The sequence below is a fragment of the Molothrus aeneus genome, chromosome 15 (genome assembly GCF_037042795.1).
Source record: "Molothrus aeneus isolate 106 chromosome 15, BPBGC_Maene_1.0, whole genome shotgun sequence".
Taxonomy (NCBI): domain Eukaryota; kingdom Metazoa; phylum Chordata; class Aves; order Passeriformes; family Icteridae; genus Molothrus; species Molothrus aeneus.
The window spans coordinates 5,260,211-5,273,943 of NC_089660.1; the positions used below are offsets into that span (position 1 = coordinate 5,260,211).

The 13,733-nt window shown below is 44.7% G+C and overlaps 1 protein-coding gene across 1 annotated transcript in view; it reads right to left on the reverse strand.

The window, feature by feature from the left end:
* The window catches only part of SGCD (sarcoglycan delta), a 297,976-nt gene extending 286,371 nt beyond the window's left edge, over positions 1-11,605 (reverse strand). Inside the window, exon 1 of the mRNA XM_066560194.1 lies at positions 11,529-11,605. The gene's annotated coding sequence lies outside the window, so the exon portion shown is untranslated. The remainder of the gene's footprint in view (positions 1-11,528) is intronic.
* Positions 11,606-13,733: the final 2,128 nt, after the last annotated feature.

Below are 13,733 nucleotides of genomic sequence, written 5' to 3' on the forward strand. Positions count from 1 at the left end.
GAGCCTCAAAATCTGCTCACTCACAAAACAGGTAGCCCAGGTTTTTTCTTTAAGAGCCAGTACATTCATCTACAACAAATGACCCTTTTAGGTGCAAGGTCACCACAGTGGACCAGAGAGAAGATTCTTGATGAGACAAAATCTGGAGCCTGTGTTGATCTACACCTGACAGTCCTGTAACCCATGGACAAGGTTGCCCCAGCCTTTGGTGAAGATGAGAGCATTTACTCACTAAACTTTCTCCTGCCACAGTGGAGAGGACTGGCAGCTCCCTTAGCCCTGGGACACGAGGTCACAGGTACGCACCCCAAGCTGGTGCTTCAGGAGAGACCCCCAGTGCAAAACAAAATAGATCCTGGAATGCCAGCCAGCCCTTCTTGAGGTGACTATTTACAAGGGCTGCAGCTTTCTCCTATGGCTTTTCATTACAAGATTTCATATATATATTGCAGATTCTCCTGCTGAGAATATAGATAAGCTTCTAGCATTAAATTTTCTATAAAACAGAGTCACAATCCAAGGCTAGTGACAAATGCTGGCGTCAGAAGCCTGCAGCAATGGCATTCTGTTAGGGTTTTGTAGAGCAATGAACAGAGAGTAAAACAAAAGTATCTTCCCAACTTGTAAATTTATTTCTGGAACCTTTAAAATGTGAAATTAAAGTTCCTTTTGTGGGCACAAAGCCCTATGTCTTGATAATTGTATATACAAGAAAGGCTTAAAACTGTAATACAACATTTGGTTTCAGTCCACATTAGTTCTAGTGTTTGATTTATTCCTTGCAATAAATAGATTAAAGCTTATTACCATTGATAAAGTCGATCTTGTAAACCCCAGGGCGCCGCTTTGAAAATTTCCATGGTGAAATCTGGCAGTGTCACACAGTGTAACATGATAACACTGTGGGGATGTGGCAGTGATGCCCATGCCTTGTTTCCATGATTTCTGATCCTGACCCCACAGCTCTGAACAAAGCTGTAACCTTACAGTTCAGAGTGGGACAAAGCCTCGAAAAAAACCACAATATCCACAAAATCTCACACAAAAAACATACTCCACTTCTTTGTCTTCCCACAGTTGAACATTTCATTAAAAAAACCAAATGTTCAAAGATACAGACCACTGAGTTTAACTTCAATACAAGAAGAGTTGATAGAAAATATAATAAAGAATTGAACAAGTGGGTGCATGATATACCTAGAAGGAGCCAGATATTTTGCAGAGGGCAGTCATGCACAACAATCTGTTAGAATTCCCTGAAGGAGTTAACAAGGGACATGGTCTGCAGGGACATGCAGGTGGATGATGCAGTACACAGGGCTTTTCCTAAACCCTTCAGCAAACAGTCTCAAGGAATCTTAAGAAAAGCCTTTAAAAAGGTAGGCTATGGTGGGAGAAAAAACAAGGGCATCTTATGGATCATCAACTGGAAGGAAACAAAAAAAGGAAATAAAGGAAATAAAACTTCATTTGGAAATAAGGAAATAACGCATCACCTCAGCATCTCTGCTAAGACCTGTACTGGTTCAAATACCTGTTACTGGTCTGAGAAAGGGACAGGGAAGCAATGAAATGCCAAACTATACTGAAGAGACAGAACAATTAGGAGTAGGTAAAATTACAACTGACATGAAACCTGCAGAAGAGTCTCAAGACACTGTGATTGGACAGCAAAATGACAGCATAAATTAAATGGTAATAAATGCAAAATATTGCACTGAAATAAAGGGATATTACTGTCCACATAGACTGACAGGCTCTGAATTAGCTGTTCTAATGCAGAAAAGAGATGTAGTCACTACAGACAACTTTCTGGAAACATCAGCTCAGCAGCAACCCAAAAATAATAAGCAAATAATTTTGGAACTTCTAGGGAAAGGTATCAAGGCTGAAATACAAAATACCATGTCAGAAACTCATGATTTATCTGCATTTTAAAAATGCATCTATTTCTGCTTATGTCATCTTTAAAAGAAAACATAAGAAGACATCATATGATGTGATGGATCAGAAGACCAAAATTATTTCTGAACAGTGAAAAGCTTCACTTTGCTAAGAATCCATCAGAAGCAGGAGAACATTGGGACTCTACAGCCTGAAGAAGAGCCAACCCACCCAGGTGTGATCCATAGCACACACAGGATGCTGGGCTACATGAACCTTTTGTCTGACCACCTGCATTGCTCTTATTTTCCTGTGAGGTTGAACACACAGAGAGCACAATTTCTACTTCCCTGTGAAGTGTAAGTAGGATAAGCCAGGGCATGTTTAGATAAATTGTATTAATTGGGCTGTGATCTGCAAGAGACTTCTCTCATTTCCACCTGCCCTGGAAGCAAAGATATTTAATAAGACGTTGACCATTCAGCTCACAATGTGCTATAAAATTTTACCTTTGGTCTTATTAGAGTAACAAATGGGAAATATCATACAAGGCTTGAAATTATGGAGTAGATTAGACTCAAATTGCTTCATAAGTTAGAGAAGAAAAAACACCTTCCAGAGCCATCTCCTGTCCCAAAAATCACAGTCTCAAGCTAGCGGAACACTGTATTTTCTATTTCCATATGAAAACCTGCACATTCTGTTTTTTGCCTTCACAAGCTGAGGGAAAAACCAACTTTTGTGTATAAAGAGTATTCATAAGCACAGCACTGAACACCTAAAATACCAGATAATAGGCTCAGGTTGGGTTGGAGCACCCCAGGTCCATTAGACAATTTATGGTGTTGTAACCCAAAGATTCAGGTCCAAACTAGATGAAAAGTCAAATTCAAGCAGATCAGAAGCTTCCCATAAGTGAAGGAAAACAGAAGGACCAAAAAAGAAGTATTTTGATCCCTGCCAGAACATTCTTGCTTAGCACATGAAGACCAAGGGGTTTTGTGCCATTAATTATAAAACAGCCTTTTCCCACCTAAAAATCAAATCTTATTTTCCTGGACAAACAATAGGCAAGGATGGAGCCAGCCACGTGAGGCAGCTGCTCTGTTACATCAGCAACACATTCATACCTTGACCCTACCCCTAAAAGTCACACCATGCTCAGGAGTAACCATCAACTGCCCAGGATGTAAAATTTGCAGAATCATTTTTACTTAGTTCTTTAATCTCCCCACAGAGAGGAAGAGGCATTAAGAGCTATGAGCCAAAAATACAATGAATGACAAAAATCCTGGCTTGCTGGACATTGATGCTGAGAAAATTCCTACATAGAAACTACTAATTCACAAAAGCATGAAAGAAACACTTCTGCTGTTTGCAAAGCTTCCATGCTTTGTATTATTTTTCACAGGATTCAACTATTCCCACAAACACCAGTTCAGCCTCAGAGGCCCTATCCCCCTCCAACCTTTCAGTGAAGGCAGTTCCTAACACTGCTGTTGAAAAGAAGAACAATGGAGACATTTAAGTGCACCATTTTTCAGTATCTGACTCAATGATAATAACTATAATATCCTCCATGCCAGTAATAAGATAACTGTTAAACATGATACTTAAAATCATTCACCTCTGACTTCACAAAGCTCTTTCAGGAAATACCTGTTTCCAGAAAAGTTCATTACTGTAACACTCAGGAATCAGTGTGCAGGTGCTTTTCCCCTAAACCAATAAAATACCCACCTTCAAGATTACTTTCAAATAGAGAAATTAAACATGCAATGGTGTATAACATCAGCCTGCATGAAAGCTGCACCTGCCAGATCCACCAGCCTGGGCAGAGGAATTCAGAAGTACCTGTTCTTCAGCAGAAGTCAGACAGAAAGAAGGGGAACAAAGAAAAGGGGAGAAAAAAGAGAAAAATATCTAGCAGATTTAGTTTTCAGACAATTCAACCAACACTTCAAATCTTTTATTCACAACTTCAAAAACCATCATCTGTAGGTAATTAATTATTGCATGCCTGACTTCACTCTCTATTTTCACTGACACCAGTGGCAGTAGGATTGGCCTAATCCCTATTAGCTAACTCAAACCAGTAACTGGCTCTTGAATATCTTGTTCAGATCTACTATCTTCTTTTAAGTATCCACCATTTCTGGCAGAGCATAAAATAATCAACCTATCAAAGCACTGCAGTTTCATCATTACCCCCCCAAATTAATCATGTTTTCAGTACATGCAAGGCAAGCCTTTTGCAGCACACTGGTAAGCAGAAAGAGATAAAAGTGGATTTCCCAGTGTCCATACTGAAACAGTAATACAGCTAATGATTTCCTGCAAACCACTAGTGCAAGCTCTGTGAAAAAAAACCTGCAAAATAATTCAGCTCTTCAGGAGCAACATGGAAGCAGAAAACTGAGCTGTACCCTGTGAGGGCTATGATTCTTCTGTAGTGCAGTCAGGTTAAGTAAGGAAAATTCTTGATTTAAAGAATATTTTGGCTTTACTTCTTCAAGAAGTCATGTATACTAAAAATAAAATTTTGAAGTTGCAGTATCTGTGAACTTCATTAGGTAAAACTGCTAAAATTCACGGTTCTGTTTTACCTGAGCATAACAGTAACAACAGTGGATTTTATCCTCCTTCAGACAGACAGTACATGGCAGAAAATCCACTTACATCCCATTTATAGCCATAAAGTAAGTTGCAAGAGGAGCGAGGCTGCCCACGCTGCCACCTAAAAAAACGTTTATGGTTTCTGCATAAAGGGTTTTGTACTTCAAATATAAACAGAGACACTGGCAGGTTATTTTGTAAATCATAGAAAGGCTCTCAAACCCCAACCCATGGCTATGCATTCTGTACCAGAACAACTCTCCCTTCAGCTGAAGCTTCACTGCCCAGCTCCACTATCAGATGTCACAGCTGCAAAAGCCTAAAAGTCAGAATAAAAACTGAGGTGTTGCTACAATGCACAGTTTTGAAAGACTTCAGAAACTTACTGGAGCAAGACAAACTGCACAAGATCCTTCCCCAGGAAGCCAGGCCAGCAGCAGCCCAGCAGCTCCCAGTTAATTAGCTGTTTGCTATGGAGAAAAGAGGCTGGAGCAAGTGCCCAGTGCTGCATCCTCATTTGTGCTTCTCTCTGATCCCCACTGCAGCAACTCAGTCCCAAGTGAAGCAGAGCTCATTATCCAGCAGAGACAAACTCTCCTGTGGAGAGAGGTGTTTCTTGGGCTGCTAAACAGCATCAGCTCCACCTGGTCGCCCTCTGCCTGCCCAGAGCAGAGCCCATGCAGGTAGGGCTGGAATCAGGGATGGAACACAGACCCTTGTTCATAACTGGTTTACAGGGAAGGGAAGAACACGGAGAGTTCTGGCCTTGGTTTTATTTCCAGTGCAGAGGATGGAAAAGCCTTCAGCAGCTGGTCCTCCCTGGGTGACCAGCACCTCTCAACAATGCTCCTTCTGCTTTCCTACCAGCACATTCCACATTTGCCTGCTAGGCACATTTCCCTGTCTAAGAGAGAGCTAAGACCCTTATCCTCACCCCCTGTGGGCTCCTGGCTCATGCTTTAAGAGAACACATTTATTTAGGAAGTGCCCAGTGCAGTCAGGTCATGCCCTTTGATTGTGCAGGGGAAAGTTTGGAGGCTGCTCCACTGCAGCTGCCTCTACCAGGGCCAGCAGCTTCATCTGCTCCAGCTCCTCGAGCCCTCAGTAAATGGCACCTCATTAATTTCAGCACTGCACGAGCACTAACACTCTGCTCTGAAGAGCACAGCCCCAAAGCTGACCACATCACCCTCAACAGGGAACAAGCCAGGTCTCCACAACACTGATTTGTTCAATCAAATTGCAGGAACTTCCCAGTGGTTTTGTTCCATTTCATGCTTAGCATCCTGCTTTTATCTGGCAGCTGTTTTCTTATCACATTAAACCGACATCTCTGACAAAAAAAAACAAATGTCTAATTCTCCTGGATCTCCTCACAATATGCTGCAGGGGAGCAAATCTCTACTGAGCAATGCTGTCGATTAGCCTGAGGACAGGTTTTGTTCTTTAAACGAGTATCTTTCCCATCCACAAAAACCCCAAACAAACAAAAACCCAAACAAACACACAAAAACCCCAGATAAACATACAAAAACCCCAAACAAACATACAAAAACCCCAAACAAAACTCCACAACTTTGTCATAATCTCACAATCTTCTGTTCAAACTTCATACCCCCCCAAAAATAGCAGGCCAGCCCTCCAGCCAGTGGCAGCCCTGGCACAGTGCCTGGGAAAGTAATGGAGCTGCACTGATTTACGACAGTTAAAAATCTGACCTGGAGATGAGTCATGGGCTTTACTGGCTGCTTGAATTGCAACTAATTCAAAGGGGTTGGTTTGGGTTTGTTTTGTTTATCTCTGGATGTGTTGTAAAGCTTCAGTCACTAAAGGTCAATTCCAACATTTCTTCGTAAGTATTTAGGAAAGCTCCTGAATATTTAGGAAGTGCTTGGATGTATGAGATTTTTTTCAAGCATGCTGCTTCTTGGATTTGGACTCATCTTTTCTATCACAGTCACCCACTCTGCCATCTGAAATACTCCATTAACCTACACATTGAGGCAGCTACTTTTGATTAAGAGGTGAAAAATCACAGCTTAGCTCTGAGCTTCAAAACACGAAGAGAAGAGGGGGAAAAAAAAATCAAGGGGGGAGGGAGGATTTGGGACTCTTCTCCCTGCTGTCTGTCAGAGAAATGTGACTCTGGCTGTTGCTGGGTGCCTTCAGCATTATGGTCTCTTCTCCCTCTGCTGAGCAATCCAAGCACTACAGAGAGTGACAGAGCTGCCTGCAGCAAGAGGTTCTTCAGTCGTGTCAGGATTACACGGGAACAAACTTTATTTCTCAGGCTCACAGCAGAAAAAAAAAAAGCAAGAAATGGGCAGAGAGATGTGCTCAGCCTCAGAGAGAAGTGTTCAGCCTCCTGCTCCCTCCTTGCCTACAGAGATGTGAACTGAGCCTGGCTGGGGCTGCCAACACCTCCAGGCTGGTGAAAGCAGAACCTCAGCTGCTGACCCACCAGGAAAACCCCTGGAGAAGGCAGGAAGCTTTTAATTAAATTATTTCCCCTTGCTGCCACACTGCCAAAGAAGAAATGAGGCTGTCTAACTGCTCACATGGCTTCCATGCAAAGAGCAGGTGAAGCCACTACAGCAGCATTTCATCTCCTGAGGAGGTCACAGCAAATCTTGGCTCATCCCAACAGTGGGCAGCACATCCCTGGATGTGGTCCCAGCACTGCTCTTCTGCACTTATGGTAATTCTCCAGCACCCCACCTGACAAACCCTATGGCACCAGGAGGGGAAATAATAGGTGTATTCCCATAACCCAACACTACCAAGCTTACCACTTTGCAGTGCATTAGATTCATGGAGTTTTCTGTGCAGCACCACAATCTTAAAAGTATCATTAGCTCAAAAAAATAAAAATAGCAGAGCTCTAATATCCATATCAAATTCTAGGGTTAAACTCAGTGGAAATCCTGAGATTTTACAAAGTTTTCACCTCCATGAGGAACCACCATCCTTCCTTGCTAAGCAGAAAAACAATCACCCTAGGGCTCCATCTTTAGTGAAAAATAAAATCCCCTATTTCTCAAAGACACAAAAAGAAAAACAACCCAATAGCAAATCCCTTTTCACTAGCTCTATCCAAATTCACAGCAGCTAAAAATATGTCAGAAATCAAGGTGCAAGTGAAGAAAAGAAAAAAAGAAAAGGCTTAACACCAGCATGGCAAGATTTCAAGCGTGACCCATTGCCTGGTAATGTCAATGGGATCCTTTTGAACTGTTTCCAAACAAGTCAGATCCAGCTCACCTGACGTGACTTGTTACTGAGAGCAGCTGATGGAGGTAGAGAGGAAGAAGGCAAAGAATGCACAGGGAAAACACACAGGTACAGGGGTCATAGCAGCTCTTGATCACGGGGTGGGGAAAGCATACTTTTGTTTCTTTTAACCATTTCCCCCTAAAAAGAAAAACACAGCAGCCTTCCCATAGGATCCATCTTAAACCCAGCCAGGGGGAGAATGTAAAGAGCAGCTAAAACCTTAAATTTTTCAAGGTTATCTAAGCAGACATTGCAAAGTTCTTTATGGTCTTTAGTAACCTACTGCCCCCCAAAAAGTTAGTATGTTTTCAAACTACTCCAGGCATATTCAGCAGGAATCTGTTACTAAAATCAATGAGAGACAAGCTGTTAGCTGTACAATGTGCTAGAAAAGCTGCAGATGAAATGCAGAAAGCTCCTATGCTTTCACTCCACATCCAACAAATACAAACATTTTCAGTTACCTCATAAATCAAAGTTTGTCGTTAAGCTGCACCTAAAGTGCTATCTTGCCCAAACCTCTGGAAAAGTATCGAGGTAGCTGTTAATATTTATTTTTTTTTTCTTTTTTACCGTCATTCAGGAAACATTTCACAGGTGAAAAGAGCCATGGGCTGGTGCAAATCCTCTGGGACTGTTGTAGGGCCAACAGGGTTGAGGCATCTGGTGGTGGCCAGAGACAAATGGGCTCAGAGAGCAGCAGTGCGTGTGAGCTTTCACACTGAGATACTTTCCACTCCAAGCACACCTAAGGGACTGATGTAAACTGGTAACAGAGCCTGGGATTCACACAAATGAAATAAAAGCGGGAGCAGACAATGAAGAAAGTTAATTTTTCACCCAGAGAACTGCAGTGTTAGAAGATTGCCCTGGAGGATTTAATCAATGAAAGTGAATCTTGTATATTTTTCTCCAGTATTCCCAAAATAAGTCAATAAGATGCCAGAACTCTCTCAGTATAGAGTGACTATTTTCCAGTAAGCTTGAGTTAAAGTCTTTATCAAAAGAACCAAAGAAATGCATTATGATTTCAGAGAAGAATAATAAGCAAAGAAACAGAAACAGCAGGATATCCTTACAGGGCACAATAGGTTTTCAGAAAAAACTTTTTTACTTCTTTTATTTCTAAGGACGATTAGAAGCAAATAAAAACTACTCTAAACCAGACACTGCTGGTGCACAAAAATACCTGCAGCTACCCTGGCCTTTAAGAATAGCAAAACATCTGAGAAATGCACACCACCATCAGGCACTACCTAAAGGCACTTCCAGATCCAGAACCTCCTCTCCCATGAGGAAAACACACAATTGTCCATCTGCTTCCTCACAAAACCTCCCCATACATCCAAGCAACTCCTACTGCACCCTGCTAATAACCCATCACCCAAAGATCTGTGCAGGACTGCTGGGTCCATGCACATCACCCAAAATAAAGAGCAGCAGACCACATTACATAACACTCTTCTATGTAATTATAAGCACCTGGATAAATTCCCCTTCCTCTCTGAAGGGCTGCACACCAGCTCTCTCTCTTGGTCAAACTGACCTGTAGGCAGGGAGCTTTCTCAAGTCCTAAATCAATTCACAATCCCACCTTCAGCTGGAGCCTGGATTATCTGTTTCTCTGAGCCTTAAAGAAAGAAAAAGAAAAAAAACCCACACAAAAAAGCCCCCACCACAAACCAAAAAACTCACCTCCATAATTTCCCCTTTGCAATACTCAGTTTACATGCACAAACCAGAAGAGCTGTCACTTCTTGAGTTTTAAAAGCTTTCAGCAAAATTAGCTATTCTAAGCTACCTGCAAAGCAAAGAGGTGCAAGTGAAAAACATCAGGGGCGTACTATCTGTGACTCTTCAAAGTGTTGGAAGTTTCCAGAAGGCACAATAAGGATACAGTCAACATCCTCAGTGCATTCCAACACAAGGATTTCAAGGACTCCAAGGGGCAAAGACAAAGGTAATTTTTCTGTGGCAAGAAGATTATTGCAACAGTTGTGCCTACGCTAATCAAAGGGTTTGGAAGCAAGGCTCAGCCTCTGTATTGCTGAGAGGTGATGCTCTGAAAACAGCTTTTACTACAAGGAATCTTGTTTCAAAATAATGACCCTTATTTTTCCATTTATCAGTATAATTTCTTCCTCAAACTGGCATTCAAAAATATAGCCTTTCCTTGGGGGAGGAACAAAACAAAAAACATAGCTTGAAATACAGGAGTGGATTCTCAACAGACATACATCAACATGAGTCAATAAAATTATGTTAATTTATGCCAAATGAAACCTAACCAAGATTTCTCTCCTTTGAGATGAGGCTGGGACGATTACAGTCATTTACAGCAGATGCTAATCCTCATCACACAGGGCACGGGAGCTCGTTCCCATGCCTAAGGAATGTCACCCAGCAAACACATCTGTTGGCAGGAGGAGGACTCAGTTCAGCACGCTGATGTAGCAACGTCACTGGCTGACCTGTTCTGCCCAGCACACAATGGAGAGTTGTTCATTTTTCTTTTCAATGAAACGCTATGCAAGTGTTGATTTAATGGTTCATTCATCAACTCCTCTGAATATTAAGCAATTCATTTTGACTTAATTTGAACAATTCAATTGCACCCATCCTTTCTCCCCTTGAAAGATGTGAATTACTGCCCAGGGAGAAGCTGTTTTAAAAGTTGACTTAACAGGAAGCACTTAGCTCCATGGGCTTTATACCTTTTCATAGTCTGATATATACCAGACTTTTTTCTTTTCCTATTGCATATTTTACATGAAATTCACAAACGCTAAAGCAAAGACACTTCAACAAACATTCTTAATACCGCAGACCAAAAGGCATCTTCTATGTCAGCTACTCCTTAAGACCACCAGAAAACAAAGTGCATCATCAACAACCAACAACCCTGAGAAATTCCGCAAAACCCGGCGAAACGAGCTTCTCATTGAAAACCCCTTACTTTTCTCTGAAAGTTTGCATTACCGGATACATTTTCCCAACGGGGGCAACACACCGATCCACGCGGGAAGCACTGGAGCTCCGGTCTCACCTGTGAGCATCACCTCGCACCTCCCACCGCACCGCGCTCAGCCCCGCGCCTCCGGGGCGCCTGCCGGGACGCGCCCGCGGCTCCGACCCCCGGCAGCGGCTCCCGAGACCCGCCCGGGGTGCGGAAAACCCGACCGGCACCAAAGCAGCCACGACCACCGCACCTGTTAGCGCCGCATCCCCCGCGGCTCCCGGCGCTTTTCCCCGATCCAGCCCGAGCTGAGCCCGTTTTCTTTCACCTGCTGCTCGCAGGTGCCGAAGGCGCTCTCCGCAGCTCCCCCCACATGCCCGCTGTGAACACTCAGCCCGGCAGCCCCAGCCCGAGGGTCACTTGCAGAGTCGCTTCCCCACGGGAGCCTCGCCCCGCTCCGACACCGAGCATCCCCCGCAAAGCTCGGCCGAGCCTTGCAGAGGGCCGGGCAGCGTCCGCCCGCTGCCAAGAGACACTTTTCCCTCCGGGAATGCCAACGCGGAGCCACCGCGCTGCGAGGGAGGGATGCGAGGGAGGGATGCGAGGGGGAGATGAGTGGGAGCGATCTGAAGGGAGGGATGCGAGGGAGCGATGTGAAGGAAGGAGGCGCGGGGAAACCGCGACTCGCCGGGGCGCGGGGAGCACCCCAAGGGCCGCGTCCCCCCGCGAAGGGCAGCGCCGGCCAGAGCCCGAAACTCCGCCAAGTCGGAGCGCGGGCCCGGCCCGCGGCGGCACTCACCGGGCCGGGGGCGGGCTCGGCCCCTCAGGAGATCATGCCGGCGGAGCGCGGGGCCGGCGGCGGAGCGGCTGCTCCGGCAGCGGGGGCGCGGCGCTGCTCGAGCCGCGGCGCAGCAGCCGCGCCGCCCCCGACACGCGGCCGCGGCGCCCCGGCCCGCGAGGGGGCGCGGAGAGGCGGGCCCGGCCCCGCTGCGCCCGCCCCGGCCCGGCCCGGCCCGGCCCGGCCGCGCCTCCGCCCGCCGCACCCGCGGCACCGGCCCCGCGCGGCGGGGCGCCGCTGCCTCCTCAATCTCCTCTTTTTCTTCCTCGTTCCCCCCTCCCCTCGCCTTCTATTCCTTTTTTTCTCTCACCCCACTTTTCGGCTTTTTTTCCCTTTTCACCCCACTGTTCTTCCCTTCCCTCATTTCTCCCCTTCTCGCCATTCCCTCCCATTTTCCCATCGCTCTTTTTCCTGTTCCCTTTCCCTTTTTCCTGCCCCCTTTCCCTTTTCCAACCACCTGCCCCGTTTCCCCCTGCATTTGGCAGAATCACGGAGTCGTTCAGGTGTGAAAAGACCTTTACCATCAAGACCATCAAATCCAACCCTACCCCACGGCTAAGCCGTGTCCCACATCTGTACCACATCTGCACATCACTGAAATACCTCCAGGGATGCTGGCCCCACCACTTCCCAGGGCAATCTGTTCCAGTGCTTGATAATCTTATCTGTGAAGAATTTCTTTCTTATATTCTATCAAACCTGCCCTGTTGGAGATTGAGGCTGTTTTCTCTTACTGCTTGTTCTTTGGGAGATGAGGGCAAAGCTCCATCTGGCTCTACCCTCCTTTCAGGTAGTTGTAGCAATAGATAAGATCTCTCGTGAGCCTCCTTTTCTCCAGGTTATCACCCTCAGCTTCTCATAAGACTTGTGCTCTAGACCCTTCAACAGCTTCACTGCCCTGTTATGGATACTGCTTTCTCCATTCCTCCTTTTTTAAATTGATTTTTTCCTCCTTCTCCTTTTTTTTTTTTTTTTTCCCATCCCTCTCCCTGCCAAAGCCTTTCAGCAAAGCAGACTGTGCCCAGCAGCCAAGTGGCAGCAGGGGCTCGGCCACCCAGAGTGGTACAAAGGCCCCAGCAGCAACACAGCTCCTTTTCCCTTGGAGCTCCATGTGTTGGAGAGGGAAACAGTGGAAATAGGGTTTTTTTGTACTCCAAAAAGTTGGTTGTTTTGCAACCATATGCAAATGCTTTGGATGTAGCAGATGGCAATGAGTGCTTTCCTTCCACGTTTTACTCTGGAGCTCAGTATCAAGGTAGAATTTGCAATAAGCTCAGCAGCTACTGACTGACTAGTGGTTGCTAGGACAGGTTGAACTTGTGTTCAAGGAGAGCTTTACATCACATGTCCACTTGCTGCTGTTCCCTTCCCTTTATGGGCCTGGAACCTTTCCTTCCCTTAAAATTCCAATGAAGTGCCAGGTTTGGTTCATCAAAGGTCTGTAAAATCATTTCCCAGCTAAAGAACAGGGGCTCCCCCATATAAACCTACACCAGAGCCTCTACACATGCACTCCTTCCACCTGTTGTACATTATATGAAAAATTCCTGTTCTACATTATATGCAAAAAAAAAAAAAAAAGTTCATCTTATCTCCACATTAAAAAAAAATACTGAAGAAATCTCACAGATCAAAAGAAAACAAAAACACATCAGCAAAACAGGCAAATATCAAGCACTGTAAATTTTATCAAGTTAATCTAGCAACAAATTTGACCTATAGGTCTTCATTTTCTTTTCTGTTATTCTTTTAATTTTAGTACTTCCCTTTTTGGTACTTCATAACTGGTGTTGTCTTTTGCTTGCACTGATTTGCAAGTGGATTCAGTTGGCCAGCAATGGCAGGGAATGCTAATTCCATTTAGTTACCGGAAAAAAGCAATAAAAAAAATATGTTTCCCTAAGGCCTCAGCCCACAGTGATGAAAAATCCAGACCAACATATTTTTGTTAAAATCAGACTTATGTGTCCTGTCTCTTCCCACAGACAAATAAAAATAGGAAAACAGTCCACTAGGCAAACTGAATTATAAAATGATGGACTCTTCCCAGCTCCAGTGGTTTTATCCCAAATATATCCCCAAGCTGGGGGACAGTGTGTACCCCAGAAGTGGGCAAGCCCTAATCACATTTCAGATGTGCCACACACAGCCATAGCTAAGATTATT